At 40.6% G+C, this 13,156-nt stretch overlaps 1 protein-coding gene across 3 annotated transcripts in view; it reads left to right on the forward strand.

Moving 5' to 3' along the window:
- The window catches only part of samd12 (sterile alpha motif domain containing 12), a 105,907-nt gene that overhangs the window by 7,323 nt on the left and 85,428 nt on the right, over positions 1 to 13,156 (forward strand). The window lies entirely within an intron of this gene.

Here is a 13,156-nt window from a genome sequence, read left to right on the forward strand (position 1 = left end):
GACTGGAAACTTGGAGAAAACTAGAATCTGTAAAACCACAGTGCTGCTTTGATTTTTGAACGGATCAAACCAACTGATGTAACCGTTTCTGGAAAATCTATAAAACCTCTTCTAATTTAAAGCAAAACTACATTCTCAAAATATATTTAAAAAAAAAAAATTGTTTTAGCTTACATAACCACAGCTCAGCGGAGAAGATGAATTCAATTTAAAGGCGGCATGTGTGTCGAATTGTAGTTACTTTCATATTCATGTCACACCTGTCAGAAGACTTCTGCCTCACTGTGTCGAGGTGTCACCTGTAGCCTCGGGACACTTTGCGCCGCAGCTCAAATTGAATTGTAACGGATGTGCTATTTTTGGCCTTGACACTCAGTATTTGCACATACTGGTGCAGAAATACACAGATGAAAGAGGGAATAGGTGTACATTTCCCATATTTAGATCTGATGAATATGTAGATGAGATGAGGGAAGGCAAAGTGATGAGAGGAGTGTAGGTTTAGGTTGTCTTTGTGTTATGCGGATGCACTGCAGTGTCTGACCTCCATTTAGGACTTTTTTTTTTTTTTTTTAAATGCTCTGCATCATTAACCTGGCTGACAGGGTGGGTCCTTGTCTGTGTCACCAACCAGCACAGAACAAAATCTACTGTATACAGTAGCTTTATCGACCTTCGTGAAGTTTCCGCATCAGGGAAATTAAACCCAAGGTTGGAGATAAATTCTGCTGGATGTCCCATACATTCATCGCTCGTTTCACCTTTGTAAAGCACTTTCAGCCTTTTGTGTGCCTCTCTTCTATCCCCCAAATGTCAACCTTTGGACTTTTTTTTTTTTGTGACTATTTAGCACCTTGTTGTGTCAAGTGCAGAAAGTTGGCAGAGTGTCAGCTCCATTCACTGTTGACCATGAAGTCTTCTGCACTCCGTTCTGCTGACTGATCGAAGCTGCAGATCTGAGGCAGTTTGTGTGTCACTGATGATACAGTGGGCACAGATGGAGAGAGTCAGTGTCAGGTGAAGACTGTCATTATGTGGTTTCTTTAGCAGCGCTGCAAAGAGGGATCTTTTGACATCTCTGAAGGTGCAACTGGACTGGAACGTTGGTTCTACCAGGAAATGTGTGTATTAGAGACTGATACAAGTAGTGTGATGTTTTTATTGATTGTCTATGCCCGTGTTCAGACAGCGGGCATATCAGATTTTTTTTTTTTTTTTTTTTTTTCTCAAATCAGATGTTTAGGACATTCTGTCTGAACCGTTATTTGCAAGTGACCAGTTCAGCTTTGGTGTGTCCAGACATCACCAACCTATCTGTACGGGCTTTCTGTTGGAACGACATACGCGCAGCGACGCTGTGACGCGGCTCTCCGGCACGGAAGTTGCAGTAGACGGTTAATTTCAGCTTCTGTCCGCGGAGGGTTGATATCGTTGTCCTCTACAGCACGAAGCTACACTTTCTGATAGCGCTCGGTTAGCTGTAGCGTAGATTTTGCTTGCTGCGTCTCTCTGAAAATGGCATTGTCACCGTGTGTTGCGTTGCGAGTGACGCAAGACACCCGACGTGAGCAAGCGGAGCGTCCCGACTGAGACGCATCTGCAGAAATCCGATTGGAATCACATTTCGAACCCTCCAGATGTGGTTTGGATCCACGTTGTATTTCTTGTGTTTGCCTTTTTGATGTTCAGACTTTTAAAAATCAATCTGGATTCATTCTCGAGATGACAAAAAATCCGATTCGGGCTGGCAGTCTGAACATAACCTAGGAAGTAGTGTGTAGAACAACCTGACATAAAGTGTGCAAACCAGGTAAGCTAAGTAGTTTTGTCCTCCACAGTGCTGCACATGCTCTGGGAGTGCCTGAATGGCAGCCTGGAATTATTTTCAAGTGAAGCCAAAAAAAAAACAGTCAAAACGTTAATTGTAATTCCTACAACAGAAGTGTTTTGAGGGGATGTGGCAGTGGAGCTAATTAGAACACTACTAATTTAATCAGGCTCTTGAAGAGCAGCAGTGTGATGGGTACAGTGGCTTCAGTGCAGTAAACATTAGGGGATGTTGCGTTTTTCTGTTAACCACAGTGATGTCATGTTGGTGCTATGCCATCAAAACAAGACTGTGGGCACAATGTCAATTGATGTTCACATATTTTAGGGCTATCTTAACAGTGTGAAATTCACAGTGGGTGTTTTTGACTTTTATATATATTTATTTATTTGTTTATAAATATATATATATATATACATATACATATAGTATATTATATGTGATACCGAATGCTCAACTGCGAGGAAAACGGGTGTTAAGTGTCTTACAACAGAGAGGCAGACGCAACAAAACAGGCAAAGCAAGCAGACAAAAAGCCCCCCCCCAAAAAACAGGCAAAAGATCAGAATAAATCAGGAAGGCAGGAACAAGAGGGCTGGGCAGCGAAGGCCGAGTGGCATGATGGCTGATCTGGTGGGGAAGTGAAGGAAAGGGTCACGTGTGTGTATATACGGTAATGGCAGGATTTAGAGCAGGGATGCGAGTAGGTATGGAGGTCAAGTAATGAAAGTATGTGTTAAAAGAGGTTAGAGATGCAGACAAATTAAAAAAAAAAAAAAATGTGGCTGTGGCTTCATTTAATACTGTTAAAAATACCTCAACAATTCATCCAGGGCTGTCTCATTTCCAAATTTAAGATCTGTCTACCACACTGTCCGGACCTCATTTAGAATCCTTCTTTTTCCAAGTGAACATGAGGTCATGCGGTGCTGTGGTGTTGCATTGCACGCATTATTGTGTTGGTCAACCGCGGCTTGAAGCAATGTAACTTAAGTATAAGTGGACAAATTTTATTTTGTGGATAAGTTTGACAAAGAAACTGCATTTAATGGGTGTTGGTTCCATCATGGCTCAGGCCCACTCTGCTTATCGTCAGCCTCACTCCATTTATGTTAACATTTGTGCGATATTATCTGCACTGTGCCTTTCATGTCGATGCTGTAGTTTTCACCATCGGAGCTCAAATTGAGATTCTTCGGTCGGATCACGACCACTGCTCTTTAAGCAATATAAATATGGTGTCTAGGCAAACTAAAAATAGAATGTGAAAAATAGCTATGTGTATTCTAGGCGCCGATATGGAGACGCATGTAGAAGCTGCTGCAGGAAAAAGATGCCAAATTCAGACATGCGGAGCACTGACGAGACCCCCTGAAATCCTAAACTTTCCACTTAGTCTGCACTCGTTCCTGTTGGCCGAATAGAGGATGTTCGTATCTCTTATCAAATATTGATAGATGTTACTCAACTCTAAATTGAGACAATCTATTTTTGCCACCCTTTTACTGTCTGCCTTTGAAGCAGCGCACGTTAACAGCTTTGTGCCTAGGATACATGCTTCGCGGCGAGCCAAAGTGAACGGCGGTTAAATTTAGCTCGTGTGTGTTTGCGCTGAAAAGTGGGTCATTTCGCTCATTCTCTTTCTTTTCCAGCTCCATCACACTGACTCATTTTGCCCGTCTTTCTTATTCTCACTTTCGGTCCCATCCAACTTCCTTTTTTTTTTTTTCTTCTTTTCCCCATCGTCTTTAGCTTAATCTCTCTCTCTCTCTCTTTTTTCATCCTCCCTCACTCCGCACCTAAGAAGTGCTCAAAGCTGAGCACATCTGCGCCTGCTTGACACAGTACCAACCAGTCACAGCTGATCGAGCCCCGGGGTTGCAGAGGGCAGACTGTGAAGTTTGAGCGCAGTTAACTTTTGATAGGATGTCAGGGTGAATTATGAGCCCCACAGAGAGTCTAGCTGGCTAGCCACCCCGCTACATGGCTTCTCTTTGATAGTTAGTCGTATCGTCAATCCTCATCGTCTTAACAGCAGACATATGAACTGAAGAAGATGAGGAATTAATAGCAATGATGCCAAATAAAAAAATGTCTTTATATCCTTTTAAGAGAACTGATGCTTGTATATTAAAGTTAATTCATGCATTTCAGTCGTTCCAGTTATTTTACAGGTTTCCCTGAGTTTCTCTTTCTAGTTGTCTAAGACTGGTGAGATTCCTGTGTGGGATTTGTATGCATTAATGACTACATTAAAGCCAGTGAGCCTAACAAGAATTCCTTCAGATGTCATGCCTTGTTAGTTATGAGTCATTACAAGTATAACACCAAGCTGAGCTTATGCAACCGGCATGATTTTAACCCATATTGCACCCACCTGCTAAAGCTTGCAAACAGGGCAAAGCTATGAGTGAAATAAAAACACAAAATGAGCTTAATTCCAGTTATTGGCTTATTCACTTGTAGCAGTTTGAGCCTCTATGTTAACTAATGAAGCGTGTCGTGTCAAATCCTCAGTCGCATCTTTTAAAATCCAGCGATGACAACAACACAATTGACCCGCTGAACGTCCTCCTCTGCGAACGTAACCCGAAATCACCTCTGATTGCAAAAGTGCCTTGTGAATTTTAATGTTGCCCGAAAAGTCCTAAACGACAGGTGCATTAATGACTCGGGGATCAGTTAGGGTAAAAGAGGGATGTCCTACTTTCTTTCTTCTTCTTTTTTTTAGGTGTGTGAAGCAGAAAAATCTAAAACGTGCGCAGCTTAAAGTGGAATACAATAAGGTTGGTTACATAACCGTGTGCTGTCATTCCTCTAAATGAAGCAGCACACGTTCTGTGAGACACATAAAAATGCTCTAAATCAGTGTCTCTCTACTCATTCATCCTCATTACCCACATTTTTCAAAGATTCGATCCACTTCAATTTATTTCACAAATAAATAGTGCAGTAATACACAAAGTCTTCAAGCACTGTTAAAGGTTCAGTGTGTAGGATTTAGGAGGCTCTACTGGCAGAAATGGAACATAACATTCATATTTAAGTTTTTATTGGTGGATAATCACCTGAAACTAAGATTTGATCTGTTTTTATTACTTTAGATCGAGGCCTTCCACACAGCGAGCGGGGCCCCGTCCATGAAGCGCGCCATCTTGGTCCGCCTTGTTTCTACGGAAACCCAGAAGGGACAAACCAAGCATTGGTTCTAAAGAGGGCATTTTTTGCCCATCATAGCTTCTCTTACCGCCAGGAAGTGGAGGGTGAGGAGAGAGTTGTTCAGTAGGTTGCAATCTGCAACCAAACCACTATATGCCACTAAATCCTAAACACTGCTTCTTTAAAAAAAAATATATATATATATATATATATATATATATATATATATATATATATATATATATATATATTAAAATATATTAAATAAACAACAACAAAAGTGCAGTTAGTGCTAAAAATCAAACAAAATAAAAGGCTGACTTATCTAATCTTCCAGTTGGTGGTCTGTAGTTTTCAAAATACAAGTTTGACCTTTTGCTTTGTGACATATCCGCAACCCACTCAAACAGGTCAAATTGACCCACCAGCTAAGAACCAATTCTCTAAATAAATTACAGATTTTTGCAGCATGTTATTTAAAAACAAAAAAATGGCAATGCAGTTTTGTTGCAAAGCAGAAAACACTTGCATTTTATAGCCACATTCTCTGAATATAGAATAACGTTTCTGCCCCCATGAAAGACTTCTGTTCTCCATGAGCTTTGAAAAGAATGAATAAGAAAGAAGAGATCATTTATACGTGCATATCTCCTCTGTCTCCTGCGTTTAATCTCACAGAGCAGCAGGCTCTTCCTACAGGCTGCTGTCCAAAACATCCTACACTGCAGGCCATGTGCTTCTCACCCTGTCTCTTTCTACTCCTCAAATATATTGTAATTAGTTCTTTAACGGGCATGTAACAAGGATCTAACTGTGTCTTCTGTCCCCAGTGATGGAGATGCTCTTTCCGAGGTCCTCAGGGTAGACAGCTGAGCAGACGCACACGTTCAAACACTCTTCTCACATTTTTTTTTTTCTAATTTGGAGAGGAGAGGAGAGGATGGACTCATTTGGGACCCCATGTAGATTTGCAAGGTTTGCTCACTTTCTCAGAGCACACTGGGTGAGAATCAGAAATGCACACGGTGTCAGGAAGGCAGTTTTTCAGTTGGCATCTTTTGTGGATGCACACAGATTAGTGCGTGTGTGTGTGTGTGTGTGTGTGTGTGTGTGTGTGTGTGTGTGTGTGTGTGTGTGTGTGTGTGTGTGTGTGTGTGTGTGTGTGTGTGTGTGTGTGTGTGTGTGTGTGTGTGTGTGTGTGTGTGTGCGCCTGTGAAAGCATGAATGTGTGGGAGTTAATGGGAGAGAGATAACAGATGGAGGAAACCGATCAGCTCTGTGAAAAATATGTGCCAATCCACACGTTCGCTCCCGAACTGTTCGGTTATTTTCGAGGGCTTTTTTTCTGGCCGTGTGACGGAGACTGATTTCTGATTCAGCTCCAAGCCTCTGCTAACATATAAAAGGAGAAACAGCTGCGGAGATGACTAAAATGTCATTTTTCTTTTTTGTTGCTAAGATCCGGTAAGTTTTGGTGCCAGACCACCTCTTCAAATTCCCAAGAGCGTCTGTTGGCAGTGATCATTTGGAATGACTGCACCCACGTCCTTCCTGTCCTGTTTTCATGCCCGTTAGTGGATTGGCTTCACCTTTTTGCTAAATGTTCTTGGAAGCGGGCAAAAGAACAAAGGTCTCAACTGCAGTGCACAATCTCCAGTCATCTGGCCTCTCTGTCTCGGCTTTGTTTCTGGGTCATAACAGTTGATTCTATTCACAAACAATTAATTCTGTTCTTCTCTGGGAGTCAGCCAAAGAGAAAGAGATCACTGTGAGGCTGAGCACCCACACAGCGCACATTTCACTTTTGATTATGGACCCTGTACTGGTTTTACTTTGAACCAGCTCGTGCTGTGAAACGCTGGCTCCAGAGTTAGAAAAGTGGTGTTTGGCTTCTCCCACTGACCCAGTTGGAAACATGCTATTTCTTTCCTCCATTGGGTGCAGTGTTAGAGGGGGGGAAGGGAGACATGTAAGCCCCAATAACTGTATATACATCATCTCCACTCTAGTGAGTGTTCAGTTAAAGGTATTCATTTGGTCATTTAGTCATCTGACTTATTGAAAATGTACAGTTTATTGCTGACATATTTCTTAGTAACAGAGCAAACATAAATGACAGGCTGCCACCAAGTTATCAAAGGAATACAGTGAGCCAAAAAACTGCATGTCTGTAAAATATCTTAAATTTTGAAATTAGACCTTAAACAACAAATGACTTCAATGTGAAAACATAATATCCAGATATTGGTCTAAGCATTTCATCTAATTTATGTTCAATTAATAAGCTCACAATCGGTTCAATCAGTTTTCTATGATCAGTTTGGAAACTAGTTACTTTGCAGATTAAGATGATACATTTATGAAATAGATTATATTGTTAAAGATTGAACTAGTTTTTATTTAACTATATAAGAAATAACCCTCCATGGCTTTACTTCTCTCATGTTTCATTTAAATAACTGCTAAAAAACCAAAAAAGGTCAAATGATTATATTTCACGTAAAAATTTGATTTGGAGCAAAATCCAAAAAGTAAAACCAGATATTTGTATTATTACTTGAGTATTTTCACCACCATCTGTGGTTTGGAAATTCTGACCATTTCCGTTTTGAGTTTTGTTAACGCTGATAAAATGTCAAATAATGCAAAAAAAAAGGCAATATAATTGAGATAACATGGAATACTCTAATAATGTAGACTCTGTGGTCGTGCTTATTATCCTAAGTCTGATGTACATAATGATCCAGCTTGTAATGTCAACTCCGTGTTATCTATTCTCTGGGTGAGAGGTGATGCAGCTCAGAAAGTCTTAGCTGCTGAGTAGTTGTCCAAAGGTAAAAGACGTGATCGTCTAACTGTCTGATTTAAACTAAACTGGCAGAATAAATCTGGATGGGGAAAGTAAAAGAGCAGTGCTTCCCCCTTCCTCATTACCGTCATTGACACCTTAATGATGCACCCTTGAGCAAGGCTCTTAACCCCGTACTTCTCTAGAGGAGCTACTTAGTGAGAAACATATCAGAGGTTTCACCGGGAAGCTTTCAGGTGTGAGAATAAAAAGGACTTCTTTAAAAAGAAAAAGAAAAAAGACACGGCTCACAAGGGCTGACGGAAACGAAAAATTCAAAACGGTAATCTACAGCGTTTATATATTTTGTCTTCAGTAGCACTTTTCTGGCCCTGTGTAATAATACAAGATAAAAAAAAAAGAAAAGAAAAATGTAGCTGTGTATTCTAATTATGTGCTTCTCCATATGCAGACAAAAACACGAGTACTCGTCAGCTGGTATTTTTACAAATTTGATTGGTAACTAATGTCTCTTTGTTGAAAGAAAAACCACATGCAGTAATTAAGATACAGAGTCACGCAAGACTAATCCAGCTCTTTCTTAATCTTCCTCTAGATAATAGAAATGTGTTCGGCCGGGCAGTGATGGCATTTTCTTTGGTGAAAGTGCTCCATTGGTTTTTTTCTCCTCATTTCCCCTTGAATCTCATTGATAGAAAAAGAAAGGAGTGGGAGAATGGAGGCAGACATCCTCCCTCAGCTATCTCTTTTCCCTGGCTGTGCTTCCATGGCGCATGTCAGGGAGGAGAGAAGGGGAAGAATGTAACAGTGCTATTTATAGTATCTGTTGCTGTTAAAAAAAAGAAGAAAAAAAAAAGGCTCTATCCCCATAGCCCCCCTTTCAGCCCACCCTTCTTCCCATGTAACAATGAAGAGCAACGCAACTGTCCTTCCTCTCTTTTTCTGTGTTCTTCCCTTTGCATAACCCCCTCTCATCATCTTGTCATCAATCTATCCATTTAGTCTGCTTGTACCATTGTTCAGAAGCTCTTAGCACAGGATGTATAATTCATCTCTCCTCCGGAGTGGCTGCACACCAGTCATATGAATCGAGTCAGGGTGAGGAGGGGGGAAGGTAGAGTGAGCTGAAAGGAGAGAGGAATAAAGAGGCAGTGAGAGGGAGCAATGCTTCGTGCCACGCATCTCAAGTTGCCTTTGTTTAAAACATGGCCCATTCATGTATATTCTGTCTAATGCTTCAATAGGGCATCACAGGCTTCTTATCAGCAATTAAAATAGCTGCTCTGCAACTGTTGTGTTTTTGATATTACTTAATAATCAGAAATCTGCGGTCCAGCCATCCATTAGTAAACCTTGTTGGTGTAGTTTTTTTTCTTCTATTCTTTACACTTTTTTTTTTTTTTTAAAGAAATTTCTTTGGGATATTTAAGAGCTGCCAATTCTCTTGAAGAATTCAACCTGGTATCACAGCAAAGGGTGAAATAAAACGCCCTTCCACTACAGCAAAACGTGAGATTGCCACACTTTGGCCTCCCTAGGCGTGGCTGGTTCACGTTTCCGGGCAACCCCTTCCACCCTCATACAGCCGAAAACAGTCCTGCAGAATGGAGAGAAGGCCACAAATATAGTTGGTTGTTACACCATCAGGAAACAAGGAAATAGCCGCTACTGGCCTCATGACAAGATCGATTCAATCAGTCTTACAGTCAGGTGTTAAGTACCCTCAGCCCTCTTCAGCACAATGGTCCTTCTACATTAACTCTCACTGGACTGTCAGCTGATTCCCATCAGACCACTTCTCAACTTAAGCACAGGGAATCACAGGCTTTGCCTCATTACTAAATCTACAATGTTCATTTACCTCACAGAAAGTAAAAAAAGCCATGGTGAAAAGAATATTCATGTCTTTTAATAAAATAAAGTATCAAAAAGACACTGAAGTAGTTGATTACAAGTAAAAGTGCTGCTTTTTTTTACATACTGAACTATTATCAGCATTTTTTTTTACTGTAAGTAAACGTCCTAACTCTAGAAAATGGTGTCTGGGACTGATATATTATTATGTATAACATTATGTGATAGTTAATAGTGATGCATCAGAGCATGAGGGGCATTTTACTGCTGTAGCTGGTCATGGTGCAGCTACTTTTACTGCAAGTAATTCAGTCCGGTGGTTCGCACTGCCTGTGGGGACAATAAAACTGAGCGGTCGGGAGATGATTAACGAGGTAGGAAAAGAAGAAAAAAAAAAAAAGTTGTGATGCAAATATTTGTATTTTTTTCATGACTTTTCTTTTCTTTTTCAAGTTTTGCTTTAATGTGAATTTTTGGAGAGTTTTTACCTTTTTAAAGTATTCAACACTGAGAAGTTTAGAGGGGAAATCACTCTTTGACATCAGAAATATGACCCGATAGAAGCTGTTTTTGTAAGGGGTCACAAGTCAAAGAGATTGGAAAATACTGGTTTAATTTTTAACAGTTCGTTATTTGTAGTCTGATATTATATATCTATACTCTATATCTTTTGCTGCTGATAATGTCTCGATGCCACCGATGGGATCAGTCCACAGGGGCTTTAGCCCGGTACCCTTTACATGAAAACAAATCATCATCATCATCACGTTCATACACAAGAGCCAGCAAATCATCGAGGTATGCATTCATTCTTACAATTTTTCAAATTTCACAATGCTTCGAAAAGCAGATGAGGCACCAAAAAAAAAGAAAAACAAGGAAAAAGCAGAACTTTCTTCCTCCGCTGTTGGATGGCACCGTACCTTCTGCCGTTGGGACATATGCGACTTGCAAAGGGTTCAGAAGCATAAATTGTCTCTCATCCGAGTCATCCAGCTGAAATTTGTGGTGTGTGACAGTCTGTATAACAAATAATCCAGCGCTGCCAGAAGAATCAGTCGGTGTCAAGAAAATTGGTGCAGAAATATCTTCATTGCAATTTTTAGATGAGGGTGTGATTCAAGGTCGGAGGAGGAAGGAGGATGTTTTTCGTTGAACAAATGTGCTGCATTTGTTCTGTGAATCATATTGTGTTCCCAGATGTGCAGCATATCGGAGGAGGAGGAGGAAGAGGAGGACAGGACCACCGACACTACATTTCACCGTCTTTCCTCCGTTATGTGGAGTGACAGCACAGATGTCGTTGCTGTTGTTATTGTGTTGCTTCAGTCCATTCTGAGTTGTGTCAGACTTGTTGTAATTGCTCTGTGACTGTGGTCTGAAATAAGTCTCTGATTGGCTGCTTTCCTGGGCTTGGCGCTCTGCCATGAAGCAGTGACAGTTTTGTTTGGCTGATAATATGGTTCTCATATTTTTGTTTTTTCTGTCTTGGCCAATGCTAGTTTGTCTCTTAGGCACAGTCAAATATTCATTTTTCGTAGTCATATGATTCATTGCCTCTCCTAGCTTGTGCTTCTTATGTTTTCACTTTCACTGAAAATGTTTTGTTTACACCATCGATGCTGTATTTTAATCCGCGCATGCGTTGATCATTTCTTCAGTTGCTATTTTAGACCGTTAAGTAAAACAGCATATGTAGCTTTTGAAAAACATTGCTTTGACCTTTAATCCGCAGCTGCAGCAGAAGCCGAAAGTAGCTGTCAGGTGTGTGATGAAAAGGGCTTTTGGCTCCCATTCCACACATATGAGACGCCGGTGTTGTTCAGAACAAGTGGGCAGGTTGCACGATGACAAATGGCCTATTTCAGTGACAACGAACGACTCACTGCTGGCTGTCGCTTCTGCGTCACCGCCTGATGAGATTAAAATAGTGCTCGAGCCCGACTTCATACGGGGGGAAAAAAAGAAGAAGAAAAAAAAAAACACTTCCTGGATGAAATTACAAAGTCAAGTTGACAAGTTCATACGAATTAATACAAGCCTCCTGCTGATATCTGAGTTTTGTCCTTCATCTCTTTGAAGCTCCACAGTGGACGGCCTGCACTGAAACACCCATCAGTCCTACACGGATATGAAAATTGATTCAGAGCTCTTGCCTTCAATATTTTCATTTTCAAGTTGTCCGCCTGAGACCGCCGGTTGGAGTTTTACATGGATTTATAGCAATAAAAAAAAGGTCTATCTCTCATCAAGGCTCTGGAGTCGGCAGCACTTTTCATCGAACAAAACGCAACAAGAGTCGATTTCACTGAAAATGCTTTTCTGTATGAAGATCAAATCTGCTGCTGTAGTGCTCAGTTGATCATTTTTAGGTTTATGGTGGTGCACAGTGCAGTGCAATTTTGTTTTTTTTTAATCCAAATTTGAAAACGGTTTTGAATAATTAAAATAGCAAATCAAACAAATCACAAACACGTAATATGTATGCCTTTATGTGTTCTGGATTTGGATTCGCATGTTGTAAACTCAAGCTGTGTCCCACTTCCAGACTGCATGCTAATTCTGTGTTTTGAATAAATTGTGTGTTTTGACTCTGGCAAGTAACAAAATACTCAAAGATGGGAGGATGCATACAAGCGCACTTGATTTTCCGGGTTTGATGTTGTTCGACACTGTTGACTCAGAGGACTGAAAAAGAAAATCTCTTCACAACTGAAAAAATGGACGGCGGTGAGAGAGCTCGAGGTTTCTGGGAAAATCGCGCAGCTTTTTCTAAGTGAGAGCATTCAACTTTTGCTCCACACAAAATACGTTGGCCACATGGATGACAGGATAATGCGAAATGCTAAAATTAAGCGGAACTAGAGGACAGTCGTAAAGTGACTGTGTGACTCGGTACTTGTGGCCATAACTGACCAGGAAAAGAGGATTGAATATAGCAAGGTTATTTTTATTTGACACGAGTTCCAAGATTTTGTTTATAACACACGGAATGTCTAAAGCTATGGTCCTGCTTAATGTCGCAAAGTCACAGTTTAAATACATTTATCTTTATCTCTGAGCACAAAACTTGTAGTTATTGATGTTAAGTGAGGATGCTTTTAATATAATTCAAATGAATTAAATCAACGTTTGGCGTGACCACCCTTTGCTTTTAAAACGGCAGTAATTTTCTTAGCTGCACGTGTGCACAGTGTTGAAGGTGTCTGGCAGGTGGGTTGTTGCCAGTTTTCCTGTGGATTTCTGTCTTTTTATGGGATGTCACACTGACTCGCTGATGTTGAGATCAGGACTCTGTGGGGATCGTACCATCTGTTGCAGAACTTTTTTTTTTTTTTTTTTTTACCAGATATGGTTCTTTAGGACTCCTGCTGTAAGTTTGGAGTTGTTGTCATGCTGAGGAATGAATTTATAATGAATCAGATGTCTCCCTGGTGATGGTGCATGATGGATAAGAATCTAAACTTTTAGCAAAAACTTTTGCACAGGACTGTTTTAACGATTAT

Source organism: Brachyistius frenatus, unplaced genomic scaffold (genome assembly GCF_029030835.1).
Source record: "Brachyistius frenatus isolate BFR_SWC_R1_liver_20210118 unplaced genomic scaffold, ASM2903083v1 Contig_2, whole genome shotgun sequence".
Lineage (NCBI taxonomy): Eukaryota > Metazoa > Chordata > Actinopteri > Embiotocidae > Brachyistius > Brachyistius frenatus.